Consider the following 16,377-nt stretch of genomic DNA (forward strand, 5'->3'; position numbering starts at 1 on the left):
ATGCAGTGCGCTCCTGCGCCGCTCCTCCCGGGGGAGGAAGGGGAGTCTCCCTGGATCTGCTGCTTGTTGGGCCCCTACTGGAAGCTGATCTGTGGCCCGATCCACGGAAGCACAGTGGCCCGACTGAGTCACAGATCACGGTTCATGGCAACCCTGGGCTGAGAGCCCGCCCCTCGGCTCCGTCTCTGTAGCCGGCTTCCCCGCTCCGATACCTGGGAGCTCTGCCACACTCAGGCATCCCCAGTCTTCCTGTGACCCCGAGGGTCCGGAGACCACACTGTCCCAGAGAGGGTTCCACCCCCCACTTACCCACTGGAGCAATGTCCCTCAGTGGAGCAGACTTCTAAAAGTTCCGATTTTGTGCTCTACTGCTCTATCACTTGCCGGTAGCGGCTGACGGAGGCCCCCTCCCCCGCCATCTATCTCCCAAATATCGCCTCGGATTCACTTCTCCGCACGTCCTACCTTCCAGAAAGTGGTCGCTTTTTTGTTCAGAGAGTTGTTGCTATTCTTTTCTTTGATCTCCTGTTGAGTTCGTAAGTGTTCAGAATGGTTTGATCCCTATCCAGCTGAATTCTTGGGACCAGACAAAATCCAGGTCTCCTACACCTCTGCCATCTTGCTCCACCCCCTCCAGTCCACACTATCAGAGTAGGATATTTTAATAGTCCTCTATCAAACCAAGAAATAGCTAGGACTGTGCAAGATTTAAATAAAACAATAACTATATATATATATATATATATATTTATTTATTTATTTATCTTTCTTTAGGACAGTACACCCAATAAACACAATACTCTTTTTCCAGTTCTTATGGAACCCTTACAAAAATTGATCCCATACTAGGCCACAAAACAAATGTCAAATAACCTATTATAATAAAGACTATAATTGACAATGCAATTTAGATAAAAATCAATTAAAAGAAATTTATAAGTATCTTTGAAAACCCAAAATGCACTCCTAAATAACTCCCTGATTAAAGAAAAAATTAAAATGGAAGAAAATGACAGTAAACATTCCACTCAAAACTGTGGATGGAGGGGTACATAGAAAGAAATTACTAACTTCTTTCTAAGGACAAAGCTCTCATGAGGTAGAGTTTAGCTAGACAATTAAGAATTATAAAAATTCATACATTCTTAGAGACTAATAATAACATTTGAACTCCTACATGTCTGATGTCCTATCAGACATTTGCATCCACTTTGTCATGTTTTATTAAGCACCTTTGTGTTACATTTTTGCAAACTAAAAAAGGTTTATAAGTTAAAAGGTTTATCCTTCAAGAGTCAGATCAGGAACACAGAAGTTCGATGGCACAGGTTTGAATTCCTGCACTTCTAGTTGTATGATGACAGGCAAGTTATTTAGCTTCTTAAGCCTCAGATTGTTCACCTAAAAAAATTCACACACTAATAATCTCTACCATGTAAACTCCTCACCATGTTAAATGATTTGAAACACATGAAACATAGTTCATAGTAATAGTTCAGTAACTGTGTACTGGTATTTTTACATATACCCAGTAGTCATTTGGCTATTTGTTCCATCACTTGCACATGATTATATGCCTTCTTGAAGCGAGAAAGAACACTGTTTATCTTTGACCACTGAAGAACATATACCAGTGCCAAGTACAGAGTTGGTGCTAAATAAATTTGTTGTATTAATGAATGAAATTTATTTAAACTTGTCCAAGCTACTCTGGTGCTCAATACCAAAATTATCTAACCAACAAAATAAAGCAATAAATATGAAGATAGTGTTAGTGATTTGTAATCATATTTAAGTCTGACTATTTAATCATCACTTGACACCTGAAGTAGAGTCAAGTCAATTTTGTTGCATCAAATCTGACATTTTCAAATATTCATTAAGAATTAAAACTGGTCAATAATAAGATATTATTATTGGGTGAGGCTGGGTTTGGAGCCTGGTTTGGTTTTCTAATTCTAGACATGTGATGGTAATGGAAAACATCCCCCTCACAAACAAGACACACAAAGACAAGGGAAAAACTGCAAAGAGCACAGACTACACAAAACATGTTGTTATATGGGAAAAATACATTTATGTAAAGCTAGGACAGGATCCTTTGTATTCTCACAAAAAAATTAAAATTCTATAGTTTACAGAATCAAGTGTTTCTATAAAATTTGATTAAATTAAAATACTAATTTCATCTTGATTGCAGCACATTTATTTTCTTTGAACCCATTATTTATATCTAGTAATGCTCTGCAGGGTTCTTTTTTTTTTCCAGTAATACCTGTGTAGTTTAACTTTTATTAAACCCTATGGTATCTTAACATGGGGTGTGCTTGGCTGAGTCCAATAAAAGGCCACAATAGATACCGGAGAGTTAATTTACTTTAATGCTGGTGCAAACACCTCTAGCATTCTTCTCATAAAGCTAATGCTGAGGCAGAATGAGCATCTTTCCTTCTCTTACTGTGTGGGTCTTCCGACACTGGAACAGATTACTCAGGAATGAAAGTTTTACTGGAGACTGTTAAGAAAAGAAAGAGAGAGGGAGGGAGGGAAAAGGGAGAGAGGCTATTTCAGTGTAATGGTAATATTGTCCTGACCTATTGGCAGTTGGGACAAGAAACTAATTGGCATGGTGATGGTCTTTTTAATCCTTGGATTTAACTTTTCAAATTGTTGAGGCTTTAATTGAAAATAAAAATCATGCAAACACACATATACACATACACACAAACACAAAGAGGACCTGAAATGAAAAACTTTAAATATAGCATTGGTTTCCATGACAGCACATCCCAAGAATGGAGATTCATTTTAGCTCACCATGGAATACAAATGTATCCAGGAATTTCATATGCATCAGCTTCAACCCTACCAAATCTTTTTTCTATCTACTTGAATCCTAAATTTTTAAATGCCATGATGTCAGTGTCAATTCTAAAAATGACTGCCTTTTATGGATCCATTTTCTCCCTTACAGATAACCCACTTTTCTTCTTTATTGCTTTTGCTTTCTACTACATGAGAGCAAAGTAACTCAATATTTCTTGTTGGAGCACAGAATCTACCCAATGTTCTACAGAAACATCTTTGAAAGAAGTGAATTAACTAGTGAATATTTTGGAGAGGAGGGAAAGATAGGATACATCTTAGCTTAGGAGCTATGCATGATGATTGCATTTTTAACTGTCCTTAACAATATGACATCTCTCAGAAATACATTTCTTTCATTACAGAATTGCCTCAAGATTTTCATAGTGTGTGCATGTGTGGAAGGGAGAGATTGAAATGTACCTCTTCTCAGGAAAATTTTCAAAGACACAAATGCCTCTTTTCTAAAATACCACTGCATCCAGATGCCTCTATTCACCCTATCTTTAGCAAAGCTTTCTGTCTCCCAAATGAAAAACATCTGCACCTGCTACACACATGGAGTTTCAATCACTCTGTGCCCCTAGGTGACCCAGCCTGCCTTAATTATCCATCCATTGCCCTCCCAAGATCATTTTTTTGGTTCTTTATAAACTCCGTTTCATATAAACTAAATGCTGTACTGTAAGATACTAAAGTAGATGTGATATTATTAAACTAAATCCCTATGGACCAAAGGGAGAATTAATATATAATAAAAACCTGGGAAAAGAAGCTGCGGAGATCTGGAGGTAGACGCAGGGCTACTTGAACTCTCCCTGACAGACACTCCATTTGTTAATGGAATGGTGAATCTACTCTAAGAATCAAGTCTAAGCCCACATTCTTGGACAAAGAAAAAGGAAAAACAATTTTACATAATTCCAATGTTTGCTTACAGAAATTAACATTTCTATAGCTAAATGCCATTTAAGAGAAAAGAAATGGAGAGAATTCATGGAAATAGGAAAAAAGGCATTCACTGCTTAGAGAACCCTGTTCCTCTGGAGATCTCCCATCTTTTGTTTCTAAAGAGCACTCAGTGAGATTCCGCTACTGAGAACTTGAATTCCTCTGAAAAAACACCTCTGTTGGTTCTTTTCTGGTGACATCTTTCTTTGCTAATTCATGAAATCCCTTTAAAAGTCCTCAATGTACACCAAAAAATAAGTTTAGTAAGGTTGCAAGATATGAGGTAAAGACACAAAAATCCATTGTATTTCTATATACAAGCAGTGAAAAATCAGAAACCAAAATCTAGTTACATTACCATTTGCAATAGAACCAAAATAAAAAAATACTTAAATATGAAACTTAAAAAACATGTACAGGGTCTGCATATTCAAAACCACAAATACTGAGTAAAGAAATCATCAAGGAAGACCAAAGTAAATGGAAAGGCATACCATGTTCATGAACTAGAAATCTTAACATAATAAAGATGTAAGTTTTCCCCAAAGTGATCTTTGGATTTAATGCAATTCCATCAAAATCCCAGCAAGATTTTATGTAGATTTAGATAAGCTGATTCTAAAATTTATATAAACAGCAAAGAAACTAGAATAGCTAAAACAATTCTGAAAAATAAGAACAAAGTTGTAGAAATCCCACTATCCAATATTAAAGCTTGTTAGCTATAATAACAAAGGAAATATGGTATTGGTGAAGGGATAAACACATAGATCAATGGAAGAGAATAACAGAGAGTCCAGGAATAGATTCACACAAAAAATGGCCAATTGATTTTGACAAAGATATAAAGCAATTCAATGGATAAAGAATAGTTTTTCTCAACAAATATTAGAACAGTTGGTTATCCATTAGGAAAAACTGAACCTAGACCTAAACCTCACACCTTATACACAGATTAACTTAAAATGCACATAGATCTAATTTGTAAAACTGTAACACTTCTAGAGAAACACAGGAAAAATCATCCTGACCTGTGGTTAGACACAGAATTCTTAGAAATAATACCAAAAGCACAGCCCATAAGAATGGAAATTGATAAATAAGACTTTATCAAAATTAAAAACTGTTGCTCTGCCAAGGACATGGTTAAGAGAATAAAGAGATAAGCTGCAGACTGGTATAAAATATATGCAAATCACATATCTGACAAAGGACTTGTATCTAGAATATAAAGAATTTTCAAAATCCAACAATAAGAAAATAAACAACCCAATTTAAAATGAGCCAAGGACCAGAGAAGATATAAAGTTGGCAATAAAGCACATGGGAAGAGGTGCAACATCACTGGCCATCGGGAAATGCAATTAAAATCACAATGAGATATGACTACACATTTGTTAGAATGACTAAAATAAAAGATACCAATAAGACCAAGTCTAGCAAGATTCATGACAACTGCAACTCTCATACACTGCTCATACGTATTGGTATACCCACTCTGGGAAAGAATTTGGCGGTTAAACATACACTTGGTATATATATAACATAGCAATGCTATATCCGGGTATTTAACTAAAAAAAGAAAGAAAGAAAGAAAGAAAACTATGCTCACACAAAAACATGTACATGATTGTTCATAGCAGCTTTATATGTGATAGCAAAAACTGGAAACTCAGACGTCCTTCAACAAGGGAATGGATATAAAATGTAATACATCTATAAAATGGAATACTATTCACAATAAAAAAGAATGAATTACTGACATATACAATAAAATGGATAATAATAAAATGGATAAAATAGGCCAGGGGTTGCTAGGAGTCTTGGTTGGAGTGGGGGAGGGTGTATAAGGCAGGGATGGTATTGGGGGCACTTTTGTTGGGTTAATGGAACTGTTCTGTATTCTCATTACAGTGGTGTCTATATAAATCTATACAGGTGTTAAAATCAACAATATTGCACACCAAAAAGGTCCGTTTTACTGTATGGTATATTTAAAAATAAATATGAAACCCTACATTTGGCATTGCAAATTCAGAAACTGTTTCAGTCATCCCTGGAACTTATCATGCTGCCCCTATTATTCAAAATCTTTATTATTCAAAAGTTTTAAATCTATAATTCAAGATGAAGGCAACAGCTCCACTCCACAGGGTGTACTGAATGGGGTGAATTCTCCAAGCACCATGTCCCTTGTAGCTAGCAGCCATCAGAGCTGCAACTACTACGTAAAAGACTGTTTTCAGGTATTGCTTCATTCTCTTCTTGGGCAGGACTTGGGCCAACTGCCATAATGGCTTCACCAGAAATAATAGAAGAGAGGACTGACTGTTAGTTACTACAACCATTATCAAGAAGACTGGAAAAAGAGAGAAGCAGCCATTTTATAGACCATGGTAATATTGCTTAAGGCAAGAGGGGAAGGGCTGTCATGGTTGCAAAGATGTTAAAAGAAAAGAAAGAAAAAGCATGTTCCCTTGCTCTGAAGGCTTCATAGAACCTCATGTACACACAATCCCAGCTCAGTTTTTCTAGATGTTTCTAACACCTCAACATCACCCTTAACTTTCACCTGATTATTGTCTCTTATAACCCTTTCCTTTGTATATATTTTGTCTTCTTTATGGAAAAGAGACAAGTGATAAGCCAATATCAGAGATTTATTTCAAAATAATGCCCAGGGGTATGTCCTGGGTTTCCTACAGGCTCAATTTCCCTTCCCATACCTTCCACATATGTGGTCCTGCATAATAATTTCTAGGTGGTTTTTGTTTTTATGTTTTAGTTTGGAAGTTCCTGAAGTATCTACAGATTCAAATCAGATTAAATAACTTCTGGGATGGTGTTACTGCTACGTGTATTGTATTAAATTCAAATTTATATACCAAAATTCTCAACTAATCAGAATATTCATTCAACTATAGTCAATCTCATTGAATAAAAAAAAACGCTTCACAAAATGAGAAAAGTCCAGTGGTGCTAAACCACAAAGAATATATAATGATGTCATCAATACTTGGTCAGCCACATAATTGAAAAAAATTTTAATGGGTATTTATGAACCAAAAAGAAGGAAGGCTGATGGGTTGCAATTCTTTAGCTTAAGGTCCTATATTTTGTTTCATTCCTCAAAGGACATTTTATAACCTTCTAGGAAAAAGACTCAAATGGCTAGTACTCCCAACCACCTGCTATTTATCACCCCAATTTCTGTGAAGGGCCTACATAATGAATGCTCTTTATATTTTATCTTCTGAAAATAAAAAAAAAAGTCTTGACTCTTTAGACAGTAACTGTGACTTTTTTAAAAGTATGATTTTCCAGTATTTTGTAGGTAGAAAGTGATTATTAAGTAATTGTTGAATGAATTAATGAAAGAAAATGCAAGGACAAACTCCTGTGAACAAAAGCAATGTAACAATTCTACCCAGTTATGCCATGGAAGATGCTAATCACAAACAGCATTCCACAGTGTTAAGGGTATGTACACAGACCCCACCTTCTTCAGTACCTTTCCTCTGGGATAAAAAGATGAAGCTATGGTCTCTGAGCCCTCTCATCACGAGTAATAATAATTATTATTATTATCACCACCATTATTGTGGACTGTACCTTATTTCTCCACCTAATTAAAGCATTCCTTCTGAAAACCAACACTAAGTTAAAGATGCTTCAGATCAGATGTGTGTGGCATGCAGAAGCATTCTGGCCCAAGCACACTGCAGCCTCCTCATCTGGGTGACGTAAGCACTAGCCTTGGCTGTACCCAATTTAGACCTCAAAACTTGTCCATTTGTACTATGCTATTTACCCATTACACTCATTCAATTTTCCCACATACCTTGTCCAATTATCTACCAATTTAATCCATTTAAGCTATCTCAACTACAGTAAATATGTTCCCCTTTAGCATTTACTAGCACTTGGGCCGGCTTTTCAAGGGCCTCTCACAGGCTTTATGATTCATTTATTTTTCCTCTTCCTGTTCAATTTTGTACTTATGACTCCTCACAAAATGGATGCTGCTGCTGTAGACAAACGCACTGGCAAGAACCTACCTACACAATTGGCCATTTAGTCCTGAAACTAAATGAAACAGAATAATGACTACAAAATTGATCTGCACCACAGGGCAGAAACCATACTTAAACTTCATCCAGCACAGAGCACCTGCTACAGAGCTAATGCCTGCATGCCATTTACTGTCCTTTCCATTATTGTTGATAATAGCAGTGCTTTCAAATGGAACATTCCTCCTGCTGCAGATCAAAAGGATTTAGAAAAATATCCCATCAGCCTATTTGAGGGATGAATAAAGTAATAATTCGATTTCCTCAGTTTTGCTGCAACCTTGGCAGCTAATATAAATTATTATCTCTAGCCACTGGGCACTAGTGAAACTATGACTTCTAAATTAAAATAAACAGCCTTTGTCTATTTTTGTTTGTAGGAGAATGAGCCCATTCTGACTTCTGGCCCCATGTGGCTCATGGGACTCACAGACACTTGTCTCAGGTACTTTAAAGCCCTGAACTTTCTCCTTCAACATTAACCAATTGGCATAAAGATCCTGCAGGCTGATCTGTAATCAGTTTACCTTTGCCTCACCCACAATCTCCCACACACCATCTCTCTATTAGGGAGGCTTCTCTGCCTCCATATGTTTCTTTGCACTTCACAAAAGCTATTTCTCCTGCGTGCCAAAAAAGATCTCAACACTACAGAAGAGAAGCACACATGGTACCTGAAGAACTCCGGCATCGGCGGCTCTGAGTATTCTGTGGTGGAAAGGGGATCAGTTGCTATAAGCAAAAAATTGATCATGGGGATTATCAAATTCCTAAGAACTTCATAAGAAGACAAATTCTTGGGAAACGTAGTTATTTATTCGGCAGCCTTATTGAATAGGGTCTTTCTTTGATATGGACAATTTTGGGGGTCAAGGGTATTCTGTGCCTAATGGGTGAATTGACAGTTCGCCTCCCATGAATTAGGAAAAAAAAAGGGGGGGGAAACATAATCACCTAGTTGACAACAGCCATATCCACCTTCACAAGCCTGAGATCACCAATAAATGGATCATAGCAAAGATGGCTGTTGAATCACGCAGCTTGCATTTCTCCCACTTCCTTATTTACAGAATCTGACTGCTTTCAGGGAGGCAGTACGCCCAGCTAACTGTGTATTTCCTACTCTTTCTGCAACTAGTAATAACTAGTGAGACTTAAGTGGAAATAATTGGGTGGGGCTTCTGAGAAAGCTCTTTAAAAGGAGCTGATTCTCCAGGAGGGGCTCACGTACAGCTCTCTCCACCACTACACACCCATCTTTCTGACTGGAATATGAACATGATGGAAAGAGCACTCTGGCTATCATTCTGGACCATTCTGAAGGTGAATGAGAGGTGTGAAAGATGACGAGGCAGAAAGAAGAGGATCCTGGGTCCCTGATAACAATGGCCCTGATTTGCCAGCCCTGGGCATCCTACGGCTCATAGGAGAAAGCAGAAAAGGAAACCCAGGTCTTTTTAATGTCAGTTATTTAGATTTCCTGTTCCAGGATTCTGCCAAGCCTAAAACTAAAAAACTCATCAATCAATCATCTAAGTTTATGGAGCACTATCTGTGATCTAACATTGGGTGGGGTGCTTACATTTATATAGCAGACATTGAGGATGTTATACTTGCCTCCTCATTTAAAACTTAGGGACCAACCGACATTGAGCAAGATGAAGTTTCAAAATTTATGTCAGAAATGCATATGAACTCACATAACACTCTGTACTTGTTACAATGCCACTTTCCATAGGATTTTTTTCCTTCTTTTTCCTTCCTTTCCTTCTATTAAGACTGAATAATGCTTAAAAGAAAAGCTGTTTCTAATTCATGAACTGAGTCATCAATAAGAACATTGCAACTATGACACAATGATAACAATGAATGTGGGCTTTCCTGGCATTCTACTTACGTCTCACAGCTAGAGATGATTCCAGGTTGGCCTACCCTGTGTCTTGTACATCTCTCGAATTCAAGAAGCTCCCGCTTAACCACCTAAGTGCACAGACTTGTTAAATTAATTAAACAAGGAGGCTAGTAGACTAAGGTGGCTTTAATGCCCAGGCATTAAAAGGAGCAATACAAAATCTAAGCCGGTAGTGCCTCAACATTAGGAAATCAAAACCTAAGGACAACCAATCACAGGCTGCCATCGAGGCTTTAAGCTACAGCCAATCACCAGCTTCCTTACTTATTTCTACCGCTTCCTTATTAAAGTCCCTCTCAGCCCCTGCCCTTAGCCCTTCAACCCATTTTAGTTTGGTGCTACCTAATTTGAAGAAATTAACTCAAATAAACTCTTAAAATTTTTAATATGCTTCCGTTTGTTTTTTTTATCAGACTTTTGCAACAGAGGATGAAAAATAAAGGAAAGAATAGTAGTTCAATAAGGCAAGGGACGCACAGTGGCCAAGGCTGGAGGAATGTTCTCTTCTTAATGTTCCAATGGCTTTTTCCAAAGGTTTAAAATCCAATTCCCTCTGTCAACTTGTAAGTTGATTTAACTTTTTCATAAACTGCCGGACTATTTTCCCAAGTGGTGTTTCCATGTTATAGTACCAGCAGCAATGAATGAGGGACACCCTTGGTACTGCCAGTTTGGTTTTTAGCCATTCTGATGTTAAACAGCCGTTATCTCACAGTGGTTTTAATTTACATTACATGACTAATAACAGTATCTTTTCATATCTAATTGGCCATTTGTAGATCTTATTTTGTAAAATATTCAAACTTTTGCCCATTTTTAATAGATTTGCTTAACTTACTATTGAATTATAAGTGTCTGACACAGTAAGCCTATCTCGTGAATTTTTCAATTCATGTATTTAATTTTTTTAATTTAATTTTTCAGCTCTGCAAGTTCCATATAGCTCTTTTTTATATATCTTCCATTTTTCATGTTTCAGGTTTACTTTAAATTATGAAATATTTACAAGAGACTTTAAAAGTCTCTTAAAGTTTTTGTCTGCTAATTCCATCATCTCTGTTATTTCTGGGTCTATTTATTATGCCTGAATCTTCTCTTGGTTCAGGTAACATGTCTGTACCTCTTCTGATCTCTAACAATTTTGAATTGGATGCTGCATTATGAATCTATGTTGCTGAGTATCTAAATTATGCTGTCTTCCTTTAAAGAATGCTGCCTTTCATTTGTCAGGCAGTTAAATTGAGAGGATCAACTTGGTCTTTTAAAGGTTTGTTCCTAGGCTTTGTAAGGGCAGATATAATTTGGCCACCCTTACGAAATTTGACCTTTTAGGAGTCTCTACTGAATGATGTGTGTCCACTGAGTCTCTCCACTCTGCCTGGTTAAAACTAAAATATTGCCCAACCCAACATGACCTCTTAGAATTGTTTGGTTTATAGATTCTTGGTCATCCCATGTCCTCCTGCAGTTTCACCCTGTACATATACAGTTTAGTTTTCATTTTAAAACTCAAGAGGCAGCCCCTTCCCACCCTCCTCACCCTCCAGCCCCAAGCAGGGTTTTGGAGCATTCCTCTGAGAAGTTTCCTCTATTCTGATGCTCTGCCTCACCACTTCCGGCTGCCTCCATTTCCATGAACTCTGATCTCTGCCACATCAATTCAGTGAAACCACTGGATGCTCTACTTGAGTTTTCTCTCTCTGGGACAGGAATCATTGAAGACCTACAAGCCGAAAGCTGGGTAAGTCATAGGTTCACCTTGTTTGGTTCTCTTCTCTGATGAGACACAATCCTGTCTGCCTATTGTCTGATGTCTGAAACCAGCTGCTTTGTATTTTTTCCCCAGATTCCTACTTACTTATAGCAGAAGAAAAGTCTGCTACTAATTACTCTGCCATGCCCAGAAGCACATTTATCCTAGATGATTATTTCTGTGTGTGGCTATGTAATGGAAGAGCCTCTGAGAAGACAGACATCGAGCAATTGTGTATGAGGGTGCAAGAAAACAGTGAATGGGAAGATGAGCTGGTAACTGCATGCTCCTTTCAAATAAAAGACTTTTCTAGACTGTGTACATTTGCCTGTGACATCATCTGGAATCAACCATGTGCATGATGACTTTATAAACATTATGTAATAATGGCAATATACATTCAAGTATAAAAATAGTGAGATACTGACTATTTAGGAGACCAGAAATGAGAAAGAGAAATGGACTGGGAAAAAAACAGGAGTATTTATTTTGAGGTTAGCCTTGAACTGAACCCTGAAAAAGTGATGGGACTGATAGAAGCTCAAAAAGGGTGGACAGGAAGGTAACTTGCAAGTCTTCTAGCTGCTTCCAAAAGGAAAAAGTATCAAGGCCTAACTCAAAAAGCTGCTTGAATCTGCTCATGTTGAGTAGTTAAGTTCCTTATGGATGCTTGGTACCCACTACTTCCCTAATTAGCATTACATATCCACCCACTTTATGAGAGACCCGTTAAAGTCCTTTGAAAACAATAATGCCAATTTTTACCAATATTGTTATTAATGTGTCTATATGGGGTGGAGGTCAAGTAGCATTCCTCTCTAAATACTCGATAACTATTATTAGAACAATTCTGTTACTCAAATGAGCAGAATCCAAGTAAAGGCATAAGTATCACATGTTTCAAACATAACCTTTCCCCAAATTAAACATGCCTGACCAACCCAAGGATGATATCCAATGATACCACTTTTTACTTAGATCTGCTATTTTAATAAGACATCAACAGGTTTAGCAGATGTTGCAATGAACAAGTAAATATGTTCCAGGCAATAAATCTGCACATAGACATTTAGGATAGCACTAAAAAAATGTGCTCCATTCTTTCCAATGATCACAACAGGTAATATTTTATGACTAATTACAGATGCATACAAATACCCATGATCTATTGGAAGAAGTGTCTCCATGTGGTATGACTTGGCGAAGACCTTACACATATTGTGAATTAGTATATAATTAAAAGAACGTTTAGGCAATGTGAATATTTTGTATTTCACCTATCAGATGGTTATGTGACTTGGTGAAAAAAATCACCACCTATTCTGGTCACAGCTGGGTCACAAATTGAGTGTACTAGCTTGAGGATGTCATTTAATACCTCTCTAGGCCTGAGTTTCTCCATTTCCAAATTGAATTATTATCTAAACTACCAAACAACTTGGCGGAATGAAGAAAGAACAGAAAGTTGTTCTGACAAAGCAAATATTCTACGTACATTTAAAGAAAAATAATTTTTATACTTTGAAATTACTGCTGCACAAATTTCCCCCTTGGACACTAGAACGAAAAATTAAAGCTGAAACCAGAAGCAATTCTGGCATTAATTCTTTTAATTTTTAAGATAAATAGGAGTCATCAATCATTCTCCCTTTTATCCTTTCCTCTAGCAAAAGAAAAATCCTTATGGCTTATGAGAAGGCAATAAAATTATGCAGAGAAGCTGTACTTAGCAAGATAATTTAGTACAACATTGAAGATCAGGACTATAAAAACACATGGTTAAAGAAAGGTATTTATTGCAAAATATAAAAGATCCATTCCTTAGACCAAGGAAATATTTGGACAAATTTTGTTCACATTCTTAGTTTACCAAATAATCAACAATTGCCTTAATTTTTCAAAGTGGTTAAGCCAATCCTTCCAATGAGGCTATTTCCCTAATAGTTATAAGGTAAAGCAATAATTAATTGCATATAAATACAAAAAGTTAACATATTATTTAATACTTTGTGCTAATAAATGGAAACAGGTTATTCACTTTGAGTAATATTGCTGTTGTTTGGGTGGCATATAACAGGTTCTCAATAAAGAATGGTTGAATAAATAACTGCATAGTGTTGGGAATTTCTTATAAGATTAGTTATAGAAAAGTAAGTAAATCCAAGAAATTTATAACTCACATTGGCAAAACATGCAACTTATTTAAAAAGTTATTTTCAGGTACTCCAATATATTGACTATTTCAGCGCTGTATAGTAATTTTCTTTGTTCTCAGCTACCAAAAACTAAAAGAGAAAAGTAAGACTCATACTCTAATGCCCAATTTAAGCCTAAGAATTAACTCACAAAATAAGGAAACAATCTGTATGACCAAGAGTCCCAAGATTATTTTTCTGTGGTCCTACAGGCAGTTACTTTAAACACCATCCTGAACTTCAAATACTGTCAGTGCTGGGCAGAGTCAAAATGTATATTAACCTTCTCCATCCTACTTACACGACTCCCAGCCTTAAGCACTCTTACTCTAAGGCATAGCTATTCTGCTTGGGTATTCAGTTTCACAGCTGTCCTTAAAACAGTACCTTCAACAATGCCTTAAAACATTATGCCTAAATAATATCAAGCCTATACTGGCAAGGTGCATTCTCAGATCATATTAAAAAGGCATTTTCTGATGCCAAATGGAGCCATAAGGAAGCACTGGGCTCAGCTAATTATGGGCCGGCATCCATCTGAAGAGAGGTTGGGGCAGTTACCTAGCCACTCAGCTGTATGCACTGTCATCTTCATTACCACAAACCAGCCACTTCTCTTTGTGTTTTAGTCTCCATGGCGGCAAGATAGAATCAATAATAATGAGTTCAGTGTTAGAATTATTCACAATAAAGAAAAAAAAGTCTACCAAGTGCTTCGCTCTCCTGGGAAACTGTGTAAACACAGTTTATCATTTGTATTCTGAAACCTTGTCCTTGTTGGAATCATGTGGTTCCTAGTGCCATGTTGCCTGTGCATTCTTTCCACATGGGCGGCAGCTTTTTCTGTTTGATGTTTGGACATGCCAGTCCAAGGTTTCACAATTTCCAGCCAAACTTTTTTTTTTCTTTTTTTTGGTTTAAAAGAACATTTTCCTATGCCCATAATCATGCATTTTTCCTTTTCTTTGAAAAAGCAAGGTTCTTGTCGTTTCAATACTAGCTGTTAATTTGGAAGTCAGAAGATAAGTTCCAGACACTGTGATTTTTTTAGATGGCATTTATCACTAATCTGGGTTCAGTTTCCATTACCATCAAAATGAGAATGACAGACCACGCAATCTTTGGGCACACTTCTCCAAATGTAGCCTATGGGCAAGAACATCTGCATCAGAAATACTGAGGGGACTCAATAGGCCTCGCTAAGCAGAAATATTTACTTAGAGACATTTTTAATAAGCACCCCAGTCATAACTATCCATGATAAAGTTTGAGAGCCAGGGCTCTAAGATCAGCAATTGATGATCCCCTGGTTTCCACAGCTTTAAAGAAGAGCTTCAAGTTTTGTCCTTCTTCTTAACTAATGGCTCTGCAGAAGACACCCTTAGTGGGGCCAACTCAGCCTTATATAACACTTTGCCTCAGTACATGTGGGGCAGAGCCATGGTGAGCTTCCCTCTGCAGTCCAGGGTGGCACAGTGTAAAGAGGCATTTACAGTGGTAAGTATCATCCCATCTACCAAACTTGGATCTTGAAGAAAGAAAGGCCTGGGCATTTTCCTGTATATCCTGGAACAGCTTTTCCCAGGTGCTAACTACAATAAATATGATGAGAATGCATGGTCTCAGAGGAACTGAAACCCCACCAACTAGAATTTAGTTAATTATCCAGGAGAGACTGGCATGTTCTTTTACTTTGTGGAAGTTTACAGAAGCATTTCTGATGCCAAGTCAACACAAAAGTTTTTATTAAAGTCCTGCTGTAAAAACCATCTGCTTTTTAACTTTTTACCTTTAGGTAAAGAATTTCCAAAAATGTCTTTTCTTTTTGTCCTCAAAGAAGAATGAGCCTTTAAAACACTCTTTGGTCTATCCATAATATATAATAAGAAGGATGAAATGTTGGAATATCAATTTCAACTCTATAAACAAGAAAAATATTACATGGTTTCGTCAAAAGCCTCATCCAATAGGACGGGACAGAAAAGCTTTCATTATATTTGACACAGCATCTTCTTATCCCTTATAAACCTATCACTCACACCTGTAAACAATGGAGCTTTATACCTGTCAAAGAGTTTCTTTACCATTGTTCAAGAATAATATTAGGAATATGAGCTTTATCATATCATGGACCATATGATATATATCACCTAAGCTATATAATTACATTATAGAAAGTTTCATATCAATTTTTTACAATGTTCTTTAAAGACAAAAGAATTCTTATCATTTTCCCAAGAAGAAAAAATGTTTCCCACCTCATAAAGAACAGAAAAGAAAAAGGACTACATGGCACATTCAGTCAGATAAAAAGTCAATGGAAGGTACCTCCAGAAGAGCAGTATTAAGGGGCTCCTTTGTAGTGATGGGACAGTTCTGTATCTTGGTTGTGGTGGTGGGTACATGAGTCTAGACATAGGACAAAATTTCTTAGAACTACGCACACGCACACACACACACACAAAATGAGTACTTACAGAAACTGGTGAAATATCAATAAGATTCATAGTCCAAGTAATTGGATTATGTCAACATCAATTTCCTGGCTTTGATAATAAACTAGTTATGTTAAGATGTTACTTAGGCCGGGGTAGCTGAGTGAATAGCATGCGGAACCTCTCTGAATTATAT

The sequence above is a fragment of the Halichoerus grypus genome, chromosome 2, assembly GCF_964656455.1.
Source record: "Halichoerus grypus chromosome 2, mHalGry1.hap1.1, whole genome shotgun sequence".
NCBI lineage: Eukaryota > Metazoa > Chordata > Mammalia > Carnivora > Phocidae > Halichoerus > Halichoerus grypus.